The following is a 21,043-nucleotide window of genomic DNA, read 5'->3' on the forward strand; positions in this document are numbered from 1 at the left end:
CAATAAGATTGTTCCTTTGGTTCAAGACTATTTTGATGAAAGGGATGATGGTGATGCTCTAACTATATGTACAACTAGTTTTATAAATGCTTATATCTTGGACTTACGAGCATCTGAACATATGACTTATAATTGTGACTTGTTGACTCCATTAAATAGTGGAATGGAACAATAAACATGGGTGATGATGGGATGCATAGTATCAAGGGTAGTGACGTTGTGCAAATAAAGATGGTATATAATATTGGTTTTAAGAAACGGAGCCTACCTTAGTTGAACATTGTTTACAAAGGAAATGCATACAACAGTTCCAAAGTTTGGTTCCTTTAGAGGAGACAAGGAACGAGACACATCATAATTCTAGGCACAACGCATCGATGTTCCGGAAATGGACACGTGTGGCATAAATGCAACACGTGACAAACCAAATGCCAAACACCGTTAATAATCGTCTAAAATTTTCTTACATATACCTAAAGAAACGTTGTGGACCGTGCTGAGCATGACCCTTACTATTATATATATATATATATATATATATATATATATATATATATATATATATAAAGGTACTTTTTATTAGAAAAAAGTTTGATCACATTTGACTCTAAGGCTACTTGTTGGGTGGTAGAGAAGTCTCTCAATCCACTCAACTCATTGTCACATCAAGTTTTTTTCTTCTATTTCTTTATCTTTCCTAACCCATAATACATGAAAACATCATATTTTCCAACCCACTGAACGACTCAATTAAAAACATACTAAACAAAATAGGATACAAGTCTTAAAGCACATGATAAAAAGAAAAGTGAGAGAGAGAGAGAGAGAGAGAGAGAGAAAAGATGGAAAGCGCGTTGAGGACCCGTTGAATGAATCGGATGAGCAGTACCACTCTTGGGTGGGCAATCACCTCAGCGGTACGGCCAACCCAAACCGGCTCTTCCCGAACCACTCCGACCACCCTCATGGTTGTTTTTTACTTTTCATCATTTACCATTTTGATGTTAGTGCCACGTCACTCGATCTTTCATCTTTGTCTCCTTACTTCAATCCATGTTATATCTAAAGTATTTACTTACAAAATAAAAATAAAATATATACAGAGTTGGTATGTTTTTCAATAAGTAACCAACAATTTAAAATTTACATAACAATTGAAAAACATCACTAAAGCCCCCTTTTTTCTATTCTTGCCATAAACATTTTGGCCGCTCAAATGGTAGTTCTAAAATGGTCGCTAAGATTTAAAATATCCGATCTTTCTTACATCATCCCATCTTTCTTATATTATCCCATGTTTTTTCTCAAAGTAAATTTGACCAACTTATCCATCAAGAAAGTGTTAGTTACGAGTTCAGAAACATCTGATCAAATTATAGGTAGTGTAGTGGATCGATGGTGGTGAAGAATCAAGACGGAAAATATTTTTTCGAACGATTATGTGGATAAAGTAGTAAGTTGAGTTCTATAACGGCCAGATGTTAGAGTGGTGTTATTTGGATCCATTGTAGGTGAAAAGAATAAATAAACATACGGAAAATTAATGAGAAATGATCAATGGTTGGCTAAATAATCAAATATTAAATGAGTATCTATAGATTTTTTTAAAAAGAAATAGGACGTTTGAAAACATTATTATTTTTAAAGAAAGACGAAAAGGTTTCATTTACCATGACAATGTCTTCACTTGGCACAACCTCCTAAGGCGATGTGGTGTTTCCACATGCTTTGTCCTGCCAACTCAGCACCCCACAATCTAAGGCGATAAGGTGTTTCTACAAGTGTTGTCCTATCTTATTATGGTAGTTTCAGTTAGATTTTGTATTTATTATGTTTTAGGTAGTAAAACATTCTTAATTATCTTATTATGGTAGTTTCAGTTTCTTATTGTAGTATATCGTTAACTAAAACCTTACAAAACATATGATCTTTACTTATTGTCTGTAATCATAGAATTTCATATGTTGAACCGCTTCAATTGCTATAAACATAATTCTTTTAAGTGAAAACTGCAAAAATGTCCTTGTCGTTTGAAATTTTCTTTGTTAAGGTTAAGAAAAATTTGAACTTATAATATAGTCCATGTGGAAATGTCTTCTTGTGGTTTTGGCCTCTAATTTAACACCACTCGTCAAAATATATTAAGTTCTACGAAAGTTACTAATTTATCTTTATTTCTTTATTTATTTATTTTTATGGTTATATATTACTATTATTATTCTTTTTGCTCCTAACATTTACTGTCCTATTTCCATCCTTCACTCATTCTTCGTCCCTTGAGCCACTACCACCCACCATGTACCCTGAGTTGTTACCTTTACTAGATAACCGACGCTCACAAGCATATTAATAGATGAGGTCAATGGGATAGGGCCAATTTTTGGATTCAGAAGCAAATCTCGAATATAGGGAGGTTGTCGGCAGGGTATGCTCGAATGCAACCATAAAGCAGTAGATGAAAGGGAAAGGAATTATGGTAATTGATATCGCAAATCTGTTTGCTTCTTAAAACTCATGAAAAACCTCACATTATGTTGTTGGTTTTCACTAACCAAATCTCATTCTCCCTTATAGCATATTTAATCACTACTAACCTTAGTTCATAACCTAGATCTATAATATCTTATCGATTTCATCTATGAAACCCATCAAGGACCTCGATTATATAGTTACAGCATGCCATTTTGATTAGAAAATCACTAGTGGCCTCAAATAAATTAGATTTTAAGATTTAGATTCAACAGTTCTCTCTCTTCATATGTTTGTCACTATAGTAATAGAGCCACCAATAGTATCAATTTAGAAGATGTCTGAATTAGATTTGTAAATTTGAAACAAGTTTTATCTCATGTTATACGATCAGAGGAATAAAAAATGGAAACCACAAATAAAAAACCTAATAACGACACAATAGAAAAATGAATTGTAGTAGCAGTAATAGGGATCAAATCCACGTGGATCGGTTCAAAATTCATATAATTTATGTGCATTCAGTTTATACAAAAAAAAATATAAAATGATATGGGGTTTTCTAAAAATGTTAAATGCGATAAAATTAATTTATAAAAATGACTAAAATGCAATATATATATATATATATATATATATATATATATATATATATATATATATATAGGTAAGTTCAATTGAGAAAATAAAAAATGTTGAGAATATGGGAATCATTCACAGCCACTTATTTATTTTTGCCGCAAAAGCCTCCGTCGTACCAGCGGAAATGGGAAGGAATAGACATGTGTTTTCCTTAAACTATGTTAATCATTACCTTAATATATGCAAAAACATAGATTTTTTCGTTTTTTTAATTTTTAAGAAGCTATTTTTATCGAAAAATGTTTTTAAATATATCAAAATTCATGATTTATTATTCTCTACAAATAGACATCCATATTGATATAGTTTTAAGATAAAATAAAAAATTTATTTTTTTTATATTTTCAGCTATCGTTATTCATAAGTGAATAAAAATGCATCAGGTTTTTACTACAGTACATTCGTTATTCACTTATGAATAAAAAATATGATTAATTTTGTTTACAATTTAAGTATCATTCATATATGAATATAGCATATAATAAACATAGTATATTCATATTTAAATATTAGACGATGCATTCACTTGTGAATATTACATAGTATTTTCACTTGTGAATATTAAATGGTATATTCACTTATGAATATTAGATGATATTTTCATATGTGAATATTACATAGTATTACATGGTATATCACATGTGAATATTACATAGTATATTCACTTGTGAATATTAGATGATATGTTCACTGATGAATATTACACAGTATATTCACATATGAATATTACAAGGTGTTTTTACAAATATATATAATTTTTATATGTTATTCACAAATGAATAACATACAGACTTGCATATTTGTTTTGTGTTTTAATAATCATATACTGATTCATGTGAGAAAACATATTCATATGTGAATATAAAGTGGTAATTTAGTTTATGCATTTCATCAAACAGTTGGAGTGCATACAAGTTAACTTTTTTAAAAATATTGAAAACATGATACTTCGACTATTTAAATCTTACAAAATAGTAGATTGATAGAGAATTATATGAAACTTTTCAAAAAAAACAACGATTTGATCTTTTTCTAACCTTAATTTTGAAGTTTTATTTGATGATCGATGTTGAATTAATGATATGAAGTAGATTTTTTGTTGATTATCGATGATGTTGATCTAATGACATTGGGAGTATAATTAATCGTAGATGTTGAAGATCGGATCGTATTCAAGAAAAATTGAAGGTTGGATTAAAAGAACTAAAAACGAAGTTTTGTTGTCAACTGTTGAATGGTGTTGGTAAATGTGTTATTGACGAAGATCGATGATTGATTAACATGGGATGACGTTGATGATGGTTTAATTGAAGAAATCTGGATGATTGTTGAAGGTTGGAGAAGAAATTTGGATGATGAACGATGAATGGTTTTGAACTGTAATCTAATTCTCTACAGTTACGTATTTGAGATTGAAGGTTGTTATCATATTTACAAGTTTGCCACCGTGTCTTTTTATGCTTAGATTAAATGATTGGCTGAGAATGATTCCCTCATTCTCAACCTTTTTTTTCTCAATTAAACCCTCATATATATATATATATATATATATATATATATATATATATATATATATATATATATATATATAACATCCCAAAATAAGGTACGCATCAATGACCATAACTTTTATTGCATTTGTCAAGACTAGTCCTTATTTGAGAAAAGGTGGCAATTGAGTACGCGGGGCGTACGCATGTGTACGCTCAGCGTACTCATGTGCTTTGTAGGAACGCGAAGGTCACCTAGTACGTGGGGCATACCAGAGCGTATATTGGGCGTACTAGGCTCAGAGTGAAAACCATAATGCCTTGTGTGCCCCTATTTAAGGAAAATGATGGCCTCATTTCCAGCCACCATTTCCAGCCTCCAACTCCCCTCAAACCCAAAATTCCATTTCCATAGCTTGTGTGAGAATTTGTGGCTTTTTTAGTGTTATTGTGGAATTATTTTGTAAAGAAGGAGCCTTGAAGGAAGAAGAGTTGGTGTCCAAGCTTTTTGGTCTGAGTTTTTCTGTGGTTGGTGCATCATCCAGAGGTATCAAGCTTAAAGCTTTCACATTGTTTTGATTAGTTCATGTTTTGGTCCATTTTTAGGGTTTTTTGTCCCAAGCTTGAAGCTTTATGAGTTTGATAAACTTCGGAGCATAATACCTATCCTTTTAGGTGTTTTTAGTTGTTTGGATTCATAAAAATGAGATCTTGGTTGTCAAGATCTCTCCATGCATGAGATATGTGGACCTTTGTGAGTAAAGGATTATAGTTTATGAGTTTTATACTTGTCAAGCCATGCTAAGGCTTAAAGTCACCAACTTTGTGAAGTAATAGGGTCTAGTTAGCCCATATATGAGATTGTACCAATTGTCTTAACGGATTAAGACCAGGAGAGTAAGAAAAGTGAGTCTGGGACGTACGACGTGTGTACCCCTAGTTACGCGCAGAGTAGCGCTGAGTCTACCCCGATGCATGCAGGACCAGTTGTACGCCCAGCGTACGCGCTGGGTGTTGACTTCCGTTGACTTTTAGGGTTTTGGTCAAGTTGTGGACTTTGGAGGCCATGGAGGGGTAAAATGGTCTTTTACCCTTATGAGGTTTACTAGAGAAACTTAGTCAACATCTTTGAGGGTTGTTAATATCAATTTTTAATTAGAGGTATATGTGACATATGTTAGGCAGAGTCTAGACCGGCAGTTCGGGTGCGGGATTTACTTGCTTTACTTCACGAGGTGAGTGTTCTCACTATACTTACCTGAGTGATAATTTATGTGTGACCGGAGGGTTTTGTTCGTGTTACTGACCGGAGGGTCTTTTTCGTGTTATTGACCGGAGGGTCATATTTGCTTATACTGAGTTATGTGTTATTATGCATCTTGTCTTTGTGACTTATGATGTTATATTATTCTGTGTATATATTGAGTTATGACCAGAGGGTCCATACTGGGACGTGAGACCGGAGGGTCTTCACTGAGACACATGACCGGAGGGTCCTTATCGAGATATAGCCATGAGAGGCTAAATATTTTTGTATGTGGTATTTTAGGGAACTCGCTAAGCTTCGTGCTTACAGTGTTTGTGTAAATGTGTTTCAGGTACATCTCAGGATCACGGGAAGGCGCCGACATGATTGTACATACCAGCTTGATGATTGAGTTGATGTGGATTCTGAGATATTTTGATAACAATTTATTATGTTTTGTGTTTGAGAAAAAATTCAATTTGGCATGAGAACTATTAAACTGTGTTTTGTGAAACTTTTAAAAAATGAAAAAAAATTGTTTGAAAATTTAGAGTGTTACAAGTTGGTATCAGAGCCTAGGTTTGAGGGATTCGGATGCACCCTCGGGTATGTCTGGACTCAAACCAAGGAGTTGATAAATTTTCAAAAAGAAATGATTTTCTAAATGAGCAAAGAACTTTTAAGAGGAAAGCGAGACGAAACAGTGTGTACAATCAGCCAGAGCCCGAGTGGTGATTTCCCAAAATACCCGTACTTGAGTATATTATGAGATGAGTTACTCTTGAGCTATTAGAACTGCATGCTAGATGGTAGGATAGGTATTTTCAGGAATTTTGAGCGAGAGTTGCCTAATTCATGATGCCTTAGCCTAGGAGGTCGTTCTTGAACAGCATTGTTCTTGCCATTTACTGTATGTGTGTTGCTTAGTTGTACATGGCGGGGATCTTTACAAGACAGATTAGAGTTGAGGAATGATCTAGGAGGGGTATCTAGATGTTCAGTTTAGGAAGTCTATTGAGAGTAGTTAGATATCCATGAGGGATAGAGTGCCTGTGAATTAGGATCCTAAGAGGAGGACTTGAGGTGAATGCGGGTTGGTGTGGAAGGTAATATTGGGCCCGTACTACTAAAAGCACCGTATCTGTACGCGACTCAAGTAGGAATCTCAGGATACTAAGGAGCGTGTAGGGATGTGAAGATGTGTGTGCGCTTTAGCCTGTCCCTGATGATTTATGTGTTTATGTTTCAGAGAGAGACTATGGTGGTTACTCGAGGTTCAGGATCCAGCAATCCCGACAGGGTGAGTACCAGTGACGATGAGATCCGCATGATTATTGCGGGTGAGGTGGCCGCAGCTATCAGGGAGGCCATTCCGGAGATGTTCGGGTCTATTAAGACCATGTTGATCTAGACTTTTGACGAGCGTTATGTTGCCGTCATTGAGGTTGCCGTTGCCGCAGCCACCGCAGCCCTTGCAGCTGCGAGGCCGCAGGGGGTGATTTTGATGTTCCGAGAGTTCAGCAACACGAAGCCACCAGAGTTTGACGAGACCCAGGACCCGATTTCTGCAATGCGATGGATCTCTGATATCTAGGGATGCTTTTATACTTGTTCATGCCCTGACAACCTGAAGGTTCGATTTGCGCTGAACCACCTTCGCTTGGGAGCGAAGGACTGGTGGAAGTTTGTGACGACAGATTATTCTGTCACACCCCCAAACCAAGGATGGCGGAAACGTCCGGGGGTGGAGGACTTCATGTATAGTATCACAACAACGAGTATAATAGTGCTCAAAGTAAATACAACCATCATAAATATAATTGAAAAAGTTACACCATAGTATGTGTTTACATGTTTCAAATCAATTACACTATGATGACAAAATGAAATGTTTGATGATTTAACGTCCCATCCTCAAAAGCTGTTGATTTCCTGTTTCACTGATTTCCTGAGAATACAAGTAGTTTTGAAAGAGTGTCAACAATTAAGTTGGTGAGTTCATAAGAGTTTTATTTGAGAAAGAAGTCATTTTCCTTGTAAAAGCGATAGAGTATGATTCCAGAAAATTCAATATTTTCTTTATTAAGTGTGAAATGGAAGCTCCTATGTTATGCAATAATGTACCCTAGAAAGATCCGTAGATTCCTTCTATAATCGTCCAGTGTATATAAGTTATATAAAATTTATGTTAAATAAACCGTCGAATATAATGGGTCTGCCTTAGGTCCACAACCAAACAAGGAACAGGAAGTGAGGCGGGCCCACCAATTCTAAGTCGATTACGACTAAATTCATATATAACTCTAACATGTACACTTAGCAATTACAACTGAAGTCTAACAATTCTAGATGAAACGTAGTTTTAATAGAATAAAAGCCATTTTATGTAAACCTGGTACTTTGTAATGTAAACTTCAAGAAAAATCCCTTATTTTCCTTATAAAAAGTTATGTAGCCTTAAATCCCAAGACCGAGAATATGTGTGTGTTTTGTACTTATAATGTTTATAACAGTAATATGTTTCCAAAGAAAATCCAATATTTTCCTTATAAAAAGTTATGTAGCCTTAAATCCCAAGACCGAGAATATGTGTGTGTTTTGTACTTATAATGTTTATAACAGTAATATGTTTCCAAAGAAAATCCAATATTTTCCTTATAAAAAGTTATGTAGCCTTAAATCCCAAGACCGAGAATATGTGTGTGTTTTGTACTTATAACGTGTTTGTAGTTTTAAATAGATAAAACCCCATTTCAAAGTAGAATTTTCCCTGTAAACTTGAAAGATTGTTAACTCCCTATGTGAGTCGTTATAACCATACTATAACGAGAATTAACCTGCAACAACGTTTTTCAGACGTCAAGATCCTATGACTCTTGTCACCCGTAGACCTGCAGGTCCGGCTGTAGCTAGCAGCGAGGTGTGGGGTGTCAATCCCAATATAGATCTATACACAATTATCACGCTCTCCCTATAAGAGACTTTGGTTATAACTTACAGGAATTTTAACCCGTACTCTAAGAGTACGATGGAAGAATTGTCTCACAACTTACGTTAACTAGTTTGCATATAGTTTGAGTATAAAAACCTCTTACCTGGAGGAAGTGAAATCACCTTTTATGAAATAAATTAGTGATATGAAATCCATAAACTATTACTATTATAGTTTATCATGTAGTATATGAAAAACCCATTTGTTTTGAGAGTAAAACCTTTTTCATGTAGTATGCTTTTATCGTAAAATCCATAAACTATACTTATTGTAGTTTATTATATGTGTTCGAAATGAATGGAAAACCTTATCATGAATGACTAATTTATGTTTATGATGATAAACTAACAAGAAATACATTCAACATTTAGAAACTTATTGTTATGCACTTTGCTCAACATACTACAAAGTGTTGTTAATATTGTAAGCTATGTAACTAGTTTTAACCTTTCTGCACTGTTTTAAAAACATCATAGAAAAACCATACGAAGTCGAAAACTAAATCCGTAAACTCTGAGAGTTTACAAAATGTGTCTAGTTTATTCATAATTTTTATTATGATTTTTAGAAGTCTCTAACTTGTGTGAAAATGTTCATATTCACAGACTGTTCTGATTTCGTTTCTGAAATGATAGTCAGTTTTGTAAAACTCACCATAAATTGTAGAAAAATCGTATGGAGATGTTCAAGTAGTCATTTTAAAGGTATGAAGCTGAAATATTTTTATATTAAACAGTTTTGAAAGATATTAAGTTTAAGATGGTCAAAACAGTCCATGAATGGAACTAAACTTTCCTGTTGAAAGCTGATGTTTGAGTTTAGTTAAGTTCTTGGTATTTTAACTTGTATTCTCCCCCTAAAACTTGAAGAAAACATGAAAATGTGGGGGTATGAACTCACCTTGAGTTATTCCCTGAGATGAAGGTGGAAGAAGAGAGATTTCCAAGTCAAGAACACTTGGGAGATACTTGAAGATTTGAAGATCTAGCAACAAATATGACGACATTTGTGTGAGAAATCCATGACTTGAGTGAAGAGATGTAAGATAATCAAGTGAGGGATGAAATTTACTTACCAAAAGAGGATGAAAAGCTCAAAACCTCTGGAGAATCTCGAAATCTTAGAGAGAAATGAGAGAGAAAAAGTGTATTTGCTTTTGGTGACCTGGAGGTGTCATGGAGTGGGTATGGGAGGTTGCTTGTGTCATAGCTTTATGGTAAAGTCAACACTCCGCCTTAAAATCTAACCCAATAGATTTTATTCTTGGACAAGGATTTCCCCCAAAATATGATTAATTTATGAATATTTAGGGTCTCTTATGTCAAAATACTAGTTTGGGTGAAAATCCTGTGTTAAAATCACGAAAAACGAGCTTAAAACGAAGTTGGGGTCGAAAACCGAGAAGAAATGGTAAAATCCGAAGTCAGGCTGAAGGTTCGGTCCTTAGAGGGTGAGACCCGAACCTAGCTCTCGGTCCAAGGGGAGAAGCGAACCATGCCTTCGGGCCCGAAACAGAATGGAGTTGGAAGCAAAAGGAGGGTGTTCGGTCCGAAAGGGACCTTCAGTCATACAAGCATCGGGTCCGAACTCGACCTTCGGGTTCGGTTCTTATAGGAGGTTCGGTTCTAGGTTTCGGTCTATGGCAGTTTCGGTCCTTAAAGAGAGGCTTCGGTTCCTTGAGGTTTTGCCTCTTATGGTTTCGCTTCTTAGGGGTTTCGCTTCTAAGAGGTCCGGTTCCTTAAGGGAGGTTCAGTTCCTAAGAGGTTTCGGTCCTTTAGGGTTGTTTTTCCGTTTATCTTCCCGTTTCGAGTTGTTTTTGACTAAATTAAGGGTCGGGATGCCCCGAGTGATTATAAAAAGTTGATAGAGATTTTGAGAGAGATTTGGGAGAGATTTCATATTCTTGGAGAGATTTCACATACTTGGAGAGATTTCACATACTCTGAGAGATTTGGGAGAGATTTCACATACTTGGAGAGATTTGGGAGAGAATTCACATACTTGGAGAGATTTGGGAGAGGCTCTGTTTGCAACCTTTGCGAGTGTTTTAACTTCGAAATGCAAGGTTTGTAAACCCCGTTTTGCCTTGTTATGAGCGTTATACGCCCCCAAAAGGGTATGTATTAATATTTTATTGAGTTGTTCCATCAGTTACACTGATTAGGGTTTAGATTTTCTGAACACAGGAAGACTTAAAGTGATACTCGCATTACGATGGTGTGTTGTATAATAGTAAGCACGATGTAAACCCTAATATACAAGGGTTAATTGAGTTGACCGGTTTGACTTGTTGACTTTATTTGACTTTGACTTGACCGGAAATTGACGGTTGTCACATATTCTCCTGCAGATCATGTTGCAGTGACTTGGGAGAGATTCACCCGACTATTCTGATATGAGTACGTTCCCCAGGTGGAGAGGGAACGGTTGGCCCAGGAGTTTCTGTCTCTTCGGCAGAAGACAGAGACGGTGACGGAGATCACGAGGATGTTTCATGAGAGGGCGGTATTCTGCCCTGAGCACGTGTCTACTGAGCAGGCACGTGTGAGCCTATACTTGAGCATTTTGAGGAGGGCCATTCTGGAGTTCGTGTCGAACTCATCATATCGGACATTGGTTGAGCTACAGATTCAGACGAGAGAGGAAAGAGAGTCTCAGGGGAGAGACAGGAAACCGATACAGCCGCAGTCAATAACCAAGCGGGCTAAGCCCACTGATACTAGAGTAGGAGGCCAGAAGGCCGCACTTGTGGGAAGTGCGGTAAGAGTCATGAGGGATCTTGCCGATCGGGGATTTGTTTCAAATGCGGCAAGGAGGGGCATATGGCGAAGGATTGCCCCAAGGGATTTTCGGTTTGCTTTCATTGTAACCAGACTGGCCACCGGAAGGTTGAGTGTCCTCATCTCACTCAAGGATCAGCCCAAGCCCCTGCTCCTGCTACCTTGCCTGTCACAGGTGGTCAGCCAGGGAAGGCCGAGGCTCCAAGAGCTCGTGGGAGAGCTTTCTAGTTAACTGCGGAAGAGGTCCGCGCAGCACCTGACGTTGTTGTTGATGTGTATCTCCTTATTCATGTTGTTATTATGATTCGTTTATGCTTATATTGTGCTTAATATAGGTACTTTTCTTGTGAATTATGTGCATGCCTTGGTGTTATTTGACTCGGGTGCGATTTGCTCCTTCGTGTCTCTATCATTTAGTCGTCGCATTAGTGTTAGACGCAAGGCTTTGAGTCGACCACTGAGGGTTTCTATAGCCGACGAGCATGCGATTTTTGCTACTGATGTATTCCAGGATTGTGTTTTGGAGATTTTCGGTGTGGATTTTCCGATAGATCTGGTGCTGATAGCGATGGGAGATGTCCGCGTCGTAGTGGGCATGGATTGGTTGAGCCGATTTGGAGCTGTGATTGATTGCGAGTGTCAGATGGTGACGATTCGAGACCCTAGTGGGGGAGTACTTACTGTTTATGGCGAGGGAACTAGATCGGGATCATTTTTCTGCTCTGCCGCCAAGGCGAGACAGAGTCTGCAGCGTGGATGTATGGGCTTCTTAGCTTATGTAGTGGATACTCGGGTTGTCAAGGAGAGGTTGATTTTTGTTTCCGATGTTCCAGTGGTATGTGATTTCCTGGATGTTTTTCCTGAGGATTTGTTGGGTGTGCCTCCTGAGAGATAGGTGGAGTTCCGGATCGATTTGATTCTGGGGCGGCGCCTATTGCCAAGGCACCATATCGTCTTGCACCGCCCGAGATGTAGGAGTTATCCTCGCAGCTTCAGGAGCTGTTGGGGAAGGGTTTCATTCGGCCGAGTAGTTCGTCGTGGGGAGCGTCGATCCTTTTTGTCAAGAAGAAATATGGTTCACACCGGATGTGCATCGATTACCGGGAGTTGAACAAGTTGACGGTTAAGAACCGCTATCCATTGTCGAGGATCGACGACTTATTTGATCAGTTGCAGGGATCGTCTTGGCTTTCCAAAATTGATTTTGATCTGGATATCACCAGATGAGGGTCCGCGAGGAGGATATTCAGAAGACGGCCTTTTGGACTCGTTATGGGCATTATGAGTTCGTGGTGACGCCTTTCGGGCTCAACAACACAACGGCGGCGTTCATGGACCTCATGAACCGGGTGTGTAGGCCCATGTTAGACCGGTCGGTGATTGTGTTCATTGACGATATTTTGGTACACTCGAAGTCTAGGGAACAGCACGAGGAGCATCTTCGGGAGATTTTTGGAGTGTTGAGGATGGACAGGCTTTATGCAAAATGCTCCAAGTGTGATTTCTGGTTACGAGAGGTTCAGTTCTTAGGACACCTCGTTAACCAGAACAAGATTTTGGTTGACCCGTCCAAGATTTAGGCAGTTATGCAGTAGGAGGTGTCGAGAACCCCATCCGAGATCAAAAGTTTTATTGGCCTGGCAAATTATTACCGGAGATTTATCAGAGATTTCTCCAAGATTGTTGTCCCTCTCACCAGGTTAACCCGGAAGAATGTCGTTTTTACTTGGGGGCCTGAGCAGCAAGCATCATTCGAGACTCTTCGTCAGAGGTTGTGTGAGGCTCCAGTGTTAGCTCTCCCAGAGGGAGTAGAGGACTTTGTAGTCTATTGTGATGCATCCATATCAGGATTGGGTGTTGTGTTTGTTGGGTTTTAGTATACTACAACATCCTATGGTGCACATACAACCCTAAATACCTTGGATCTATGTTTTCTCTATTATACATGCAAATATGAAGTTTCCAAGATATTACCCTATATTAGCATACAAATATCATATACTTGGGTAATAAAATAGATAGAATACATACCTTTTTTTTTATGTAACTTGTCTTCATGAAGCTTGAGTGCCTAGTGCCCCAAGTGTGACACCTCAAATGGTTCACACAACACCATGAACACTTGGAATAACCTTGAGAATAAGGATACTTTGGTTCTCTCTAGTGAAATCGGCCTTGCCCTTTTGTGTACACACACTAGTGCCCATTTCACCAACCAAGGACATCTTTATATAGTGTGGAGATTAGGGTTAAACCCTCATACCCATGACCTTTCATTTCATATGACCCATGGGTTAAACACTCCATGGACTATCCATGAAAGCTTAGCCCAACCTAAATGAACTTGGCCCATCACACACATATATCTTAGAGTCCATATTTAATTAGTTCCTTTTGATCACTTAATTAATTATAAATTAATTCTTGATCAATACTAATTAAATAATATGATTATATATTAATATATTAGAACTTATAATATATTAATATAAATCACTAGTATCCTTTTTCCTCATCTTGTGTATCCAATTGTCCCGATGCCATGCAACCCAAATGGACCATGCTGGGTCGGGTCAAGTCTTACCAATTATAGTTATGGACTTAGACATTAATCCAACAGTGTTGATGCAGAGAGGGCACGTAATAGCATATGCGTCGAGGCAGCTAAAGCCTCACGAGATGAGATATCCCACCCACGATTTGGAGCTGGGGCAGTGGTATTCACCCTCAAGATTTGGCGCCACTACCTCTATGGTGTCTGATGTACCATATATACGGACCATAAGAGCCTGAGGTGTTGGATATAGTGTCTAAGTCCATAACTTTATTTGGTATGTACTTGACCCGACCCGGCATGGTCTATTTGGGTTGCATGGCATTGCAATACTTGGATAGACTAAATGAGAGAAATGACACTTTTGATTATTAATATAATATAAGTTCTAATATATTAATAATAGTATTATTTAATTAGTGTTGATCAAGTATTAATTTATAATTAAGTTGGTGATCAAAATGAGACTAATTAAATATGTAGGGTTGATTATGACAATCATCTAATCTTTTATGGTGGATTTATGATCCATGGTTTATGGAGTTGGGTTATAACCATTTGGAGCTCCATGGATAGTTCATGGGAGTTACAAACCCATGGATCATTAGAAATCAAGAGTCATGACAATTAAGGGCATTCATGTGTAAACCCTAATTGTGACAACACTATAAAAGGAGCCCTATAGCTAGCAAAATCGGACTACTAGTGAGTTCTAAGAGGGCATAACCGATTTTGAGTGCAAGTGTATTCTCTCAAGTTATTCCAAGTCTTGTAGTGTTGTGTGAAGCATTTGAGGCACAACATTTGGGGTGCTAGGCTCACAAAGTCTTCAAGGAATCCAAGCAACAAGAAAGGTATGTACTTCTACTAGTGTTATATTACATATTCCCCATGCCATGCTAGTTAGGAAGTAAACCTTGAAAAATCAAATTTGCATGTATATTAGAGAAAACATAGATTCAAGGTTTATAGGGTTGCATGTACACCATAGGAGTGTTAGAATGCTCAAAACCCATCAGTGGTATCAGAGCCTAGGATTGTTTTCTGTACATTTGATGCAAACTGCTTGAAAAATCGAAAAACTGCTCACTGTTCGACTGGACTCGCCGAGTGCAAGGGGAGAACTCGACGAGTCCAAGGCAAAATTCATCCTACTCGTCGAGTAGGATCATGCACTCGACGAGTAGGTGCGTGCTGGGCAGTTTTCCGAGTTTTGTTGCTGGAAATGGGCTAGAATCATTATCCCAAACTGTTTTGGACTTGTAAAATCTATTTTTTAAAGTGGTAATGATTATGTTAACCCATTTCAAATGATTATTATCAATTTTCAAGTTTTATATGTGTTAATATGATTTCTTGAAATTGTTTGATATGAATATTTGTTCTTATGAGTTTTAGAAGATCATAGGAATTGTGTGTAACCTACATGCTTGTTTAATTCATGATCTTAATGCTAATGATGGTGTCCATAACTTGTCCTCAAGTTATGGATAACCAAAAGTCACTTCTTTAAAAGTTGTCATTAAAGAATAGGAGGTTTCATAAAATGAAGAGTCTTCAACTTTATGAACCATTAAAACTCATAAGTTACAAATTGAAGAGTCTTGAAATAGTTTCAAAACTTGCCCTCAAGTTTTGGAATTTGTAAAGTCTTACACTTTAATACTTTAATTCCAAATTTAAACCTTAGATTTTTAAAAGTTTAAAAATCAACACTTATACTATTATTATAATCTTATTTATATAGATATGTATAAGAATGAGTCAATCTTACCGCAAGTAGGCCTCATTCACGAAGCCGGTCTATAAGGGGGGTATAAGGTTGTTGCCTATAAAATGGCAGCTTAATGGGTGTCCACTCTCACCCACCGCTTCCTTGACTGGTGGAGGGTCGTTAGCCGAACGGGTAGGATAAGACTTCAACTCTCATTAAAAGTATAATGAATTATAAAGTAACTATACATTATTAATTCTCAATCTTAGTTACTTTAGGAAAAATGTGAAATAGGTGCTAGCCCATAAAATTACACTTTGTACCTTACCAAGTCGTTAGTGGAGCGTGTGTGGTTAACCGGCACACTAACAAGGACTAGTAAGTGTGGCAAAGGGTAACTTGACTTTATTATAGATCGGTGGAGCGTGTGTGGTTAACCGGCACATCGATTAGGTAATATAGTTAAGGGTACCAAGTCAATTTGTATGGTTATTCACACCTTGTTTGTGATCCTCGGCATCCCAGTCACAAACTTGAGAGGGCACAATCGAGATTCAAACATGCCATTAAAAAGTTCAATGTATCTCAAAAGACCTAGGAGTTTCAAATCCAATAAAACGTAATAATAAAATATTTCGTTCTTATGGTGGAAATTGGTAAATCGTCATTTACCTACCTTCAAATATTTTATAGCTTGGATTACGGCATCCCTCTTCCAATTATAAATAGTTTGTTGGATCCTAGCCTTAATATCTCATTTGGGTGACTTATTAAGGACTCTTAATCTAATGAAACTTGTTTTTCTTTTCTTTCAGATGTCTTCCAACAATGCTTCTGGCTCAAACCCAACAGGCTCCTTTTCCCTTATGAACTTGTGTGGGAAAGTCACTTTTGATGGATCCAACTTCAATGAATGGATCAGAAACATCAGGATGATTACCCGCTATGAGGACAAGGAGTATGTCCTCGATAGGGAGCTTAAGGTTGTGAAGGAAGCCACTACTACTCCTGAAGAGTTTGCGGAGTTTGTTTCACATGAAAAGGATGCTACTAAAGTAGCATGCATCATGATGGCCACCATGACTCCTGAACTTCAAAAATCCTATGAAGATTTCTACCCCTATGAGATGCACCAAGATCTGATGGAAAGGTACCATCAGAGTGCGCGTCAGGAGAGGTACGAAATCATCTCCTCCATGATAACAACCAGAATGAAAGATGGTGAACCCATCACCGGTCACATGCAGAAAATGCAAAGGTTCGTTGACCGATTATTGAAGCTTAATGTGGACTTTTCTGAAGAAATGGCGATTGACATCATTCTCCATTCCTTACCTCCGAGTTATGATAAGTTTCGTATGACTTATCATATGAACAAGGAGGAAGTCACACTAAGTAAACTTCAGGGACTCTTAAGGACAGCTGAAAATGGCCTTAAGGGTAAAACGGTTGTTACTTCTACTTCTACTCCTTCAGCAGCCCCTGTTCTTGCAATTGGGCAGGGAAAGGGTAAGAAGAGGAAAACCCTTTCGAAGGGTACCAAGGGTAAGCCCCTTGATGGTTCCTCTTCAAGTGGGACAAAGAAAGGTCCCATTACTCCTTCCTCAAACCCAAAGGAAGCACAATGCTTATATTGCCAGGAAAAGGGGCACTGGAAGCGAAGCTACCCCAAATACTTGCAAGATGTAAAGGATGGGAAAGTTAAACCCACCCATGCAAGTATTTATACAATACTGTCTAATAACTCATCTAATGCTAATTCTTGGGTGCTTGATACAGGTTGTGGTATTCACATTTGTACTGATTTGCAGGGCCTAAGAAGAAGTGAGCAAGTGGAGCACGGGAAGATAAACTTAGTCATGGGCAACAGGAAAGCATCACCTGTCACCAAGATAGGAGTTTATTCTTTATTGCTTAATAATGGGTTAATGTTAGATTTGAATAAATGTTGTTACTCGCCTGAAATGGCGAGAAATATTATTTCCTTTCATGGCTTGTACAAACAAGGGTTTACATTTTCATTTGATAATAATAATGGTGCTATTAATGTTTATTACAATGATGTATTTTACTTTAAAGCATTACCTTGTGATGGTGTATATGAAGCTGTGAATGTTGTAGACAATCTAGGAAATAATGTGTTGTATATTGATTCTTCAAATAGCTTGGATAAAGCATCCTTGTGGCATTGTCGTCTTGGACATGTCAACAAGAAGCGCATAGGCCAACTCCAAAAGGTTGGAGTCTTGGAATCATTTGACCTAAAGTCGGATGATAGTTGCGAGTCTTGTTTACTTAGAAAAATGACAAAGTAACCCTTCACAGGTACTTGTGATAGGGGTGAAGGTTTGTTGAACCTGGTACACACAGATGTGTGTGGGCCCTTCAGAGTTGCTACAAGGGATGTTAATCGCTATTATGTGACTTTCACTGATGATTACAGCAGATATGGATATATCTACTTAATCAAGAATAAGTCAGAAACCTTTGAAAAGTTCAAAGAGTTTAAGCAGGAAGTAGAGAATCAATTGGGCAGGAACATCAAGATGCTCCGATCCGATCGGGGGGGAGAGTATCTTAGCATTGAGTTCCTTAACTATCTTAGGGAATGTGGGATTGTCTCACAATTGACACCTCCCAGAACACCACAGCTGAATGGTGTAGCTGAGAGGCGCAATCGAACCTTGTTGGATATGGTTCGTTCCATGATGAGTCGAGCTTCATTACCAATCTCTTTCTGGGGGTATGCCTTAGAGACTGCCGCCCATATCCTTAATCTAGTCCCTACTAAAAAGGTTGCCAAAACACCTCACGATATGTGGACTGGGAAAGTTCCTAATTTAGACCACATCAAGATTTGGGGTTGTGAAGCTTTCGTGAGGCGTGAGACTCATGATAAGCTTAAACCTCGAAGTGAGAGGTGTATTTTCATCGGCTACCCACTGAGATCCTTTGGTTACCTCTTCTACAGACCCAGTGATAATGTGGTCTTTGTAGCGAGAAGAGGAGTCTTTTGTGAGAGAGAATTTATAAGCCAAGGGGACAGTGGGAGGCAAATTGACCTTGAAGAGCTTCAAAAGTCAAGTGGTGAAGGAACCTTAAATATTACCGATCAACCTGAGGGGGAAACTCCTGTTGAGCCGATAGATGAGTCTGTACCTCCGAGGTGTTCCACTAGGGTAAGGAACACACCTGATTTTTATTATGGTTATCACATCACTACTGAAGGTGATACATTTATCAGCGAAAGTACACTGATAGATTTGGATGAACCTAATAATTACAAGGAAGCCATGGCAGGCCCTGAGTCTGCTAAATGGAAGGAGGCTATGGACAGCGAGATTCAGTCCATGTATGACAATCAAGTGTGGAACCTGGTTGACAATGTACCAGGTCGTAAGACAGTTGGGTGCAAATGGATCTTCAAAAAGAAGACCGACATGGATGGGAAGGTACACACCTACAAAGCAAGACTGGTGGCAAAGGGCTTTACTCAAACTCCAGGAGTTGACTATGATGAGACCTTTTCACCAGTAGCAAAAATTAAGTCTATTAGAGTTTTGCTGGCCATAGCTGCATTTCATGATTATGAAATATGGCAAATGGATGTCAAAACTGCTTTCCTTAATGGAAAGTTGGCTGAGGATGTTTACATGGCTCAGCCAGAGGGTTTTGTCGATGCAAAGTACCCTAATAGGGTGTGTAAGCTTGAGAAATCCATTTATGGATTGAAACAAGCATCTCGTAGATGGAATCTTTGCTTCGATGAGAAAGTCAAAGAGTTTGGTTTTTCGAGGAGCGAAGATGAGTCATGTGTGTATGTTAGGGCTAGTGGGAGTATAGTCAGCTTTCTGGTGTTGTATGTGGATGACATACTACTCATAGGAAATGACATCCCAACTTTGCAGGAAGTTAAGTCCTGGCTTGGGAAGTGTTTCGCTATGAAGGATCTTGGAGAAGCTGCCTATATCCTAGGGATAAGGATAATGAGAGACAGGAGTAAGAGACTAATTGGACTTAGTCAAAGTACCTACTTGGATAAGGTGCTGAAGAGGTTCAGCATGCAAGAATCCAAGAAAGGGGAATTACCTATCCAGAGTAATGCCAAGATGAGTAAGACTCAGAGTCCGAGTACAGAGGCTGAGATAGCAGAGATGAGTCATATACCATATGCTTCCGCTGTGGGCTCTATCATGTATGTTATGACTTGTACTCGCCCTGATGTGGCCTTTGCTTTGAGCATGGTCAGTAGATATCAAGGGAACCCTGGCAAGGCTCACTGGACTGCGGTAAAGAATATTCTCAAGTATCTGCGGAGGACTAAGGACTGGGTCCTTACCCTCGGTGGCAGTGATGACTTGAGAGTGGAAGGATATAGCGATGCTAGCTTTCAGACTGATAGGGATAATTTCCGCTCTCAGTCAGGCTGGGTCTTTATCCTAAATGGAGGGGCAATTACTTGGAAAAGTTCCAAGCAGGAGACAGTAGCTGATTCTACTTGTGAATCAGAGTACATAGCAGCGAGTGAAGCAGCAAAGGAGGCGATATGGCTAAAGAACTTCATCGGAGACCTTGGAGTTGTACCAGCTATAAAGGAGCCAATGGAAACTTTCTTTGACAGCGAAAGTGAGGTTGCTTTGGCTAAGGAACCAAGAGATCACGGGAGATCTAGGCACATTGACAAAAAATACCATTTCATCAGACATCGAATAGAAGAAGGACTCCTCGTGGCAAAGAGGGTATCATCATATGAGAACCCAACAGATCCCCTCACGAAGGGACTGAGTAGGGTTAAGCATTTACAGCATGCGAGGCGCATCGGGCTGAAGGATGATATTAGTTTCAATAGTTAGATTTCTGAAACTTGTAAAATGTAATGGACATTTTGATGATTAAATAAAAGTTGTTATTTATTTATGAGTAAAGTGTTACTATCTTATGTTAATCGTTTACTATGGTTTCAATTTTGCAGGTTTTGACTTCCAGAATAATTATTTTATTCGAACTCTCCACAGTCGGTCATATGTCGGAAGTAGATATGAATCAAGACTGCCATGAATTTGGGTTTGTATGATATGTCTAAAGGGTATTAGACATAGCAATAGTTGCTGCAACATTCATGAGTGCTCATAAGTTCTGAGTATTGGATTCAACCC

General features: G+C 38.2%; 1 long non-coding RNA gene across 1 annotated transcript; it reads left to right on the forward strand.

Moving 5' to 3' along the window:
* Positions 1-2,267: 2,267 nt before the first annotated feature.
* Positions 2,268-4,551, forward strand: LOC145168964 (uncharacterized). Its single transcript, XR_013742200.1, has 2 exons — positions 2,268-2,476; positions 4,263-4,551. It is a non-coding gene; the product is annotated as an uncharacterized LOC145168964 (long non-coding RNA).
* Positions 4,552-21,043: the final 16,492 nt, after the last annotated feature.

The sequence above is a fragment of the Lactuca virosa genome, chromosome 4 (genome assembly GCF_052849685.1).
Source record: "Lactuca virosa cultivar CGN04683 chromosome 4, Lactuca_virosa_CGN04683_v6, whole genome shotgun sequence".
NCBI lineage: Eukaryota > Viridiplantae > Streptophyta > Magnoliopsida > Asterales > Asteraceae > Lactuca > Lactuca virosa.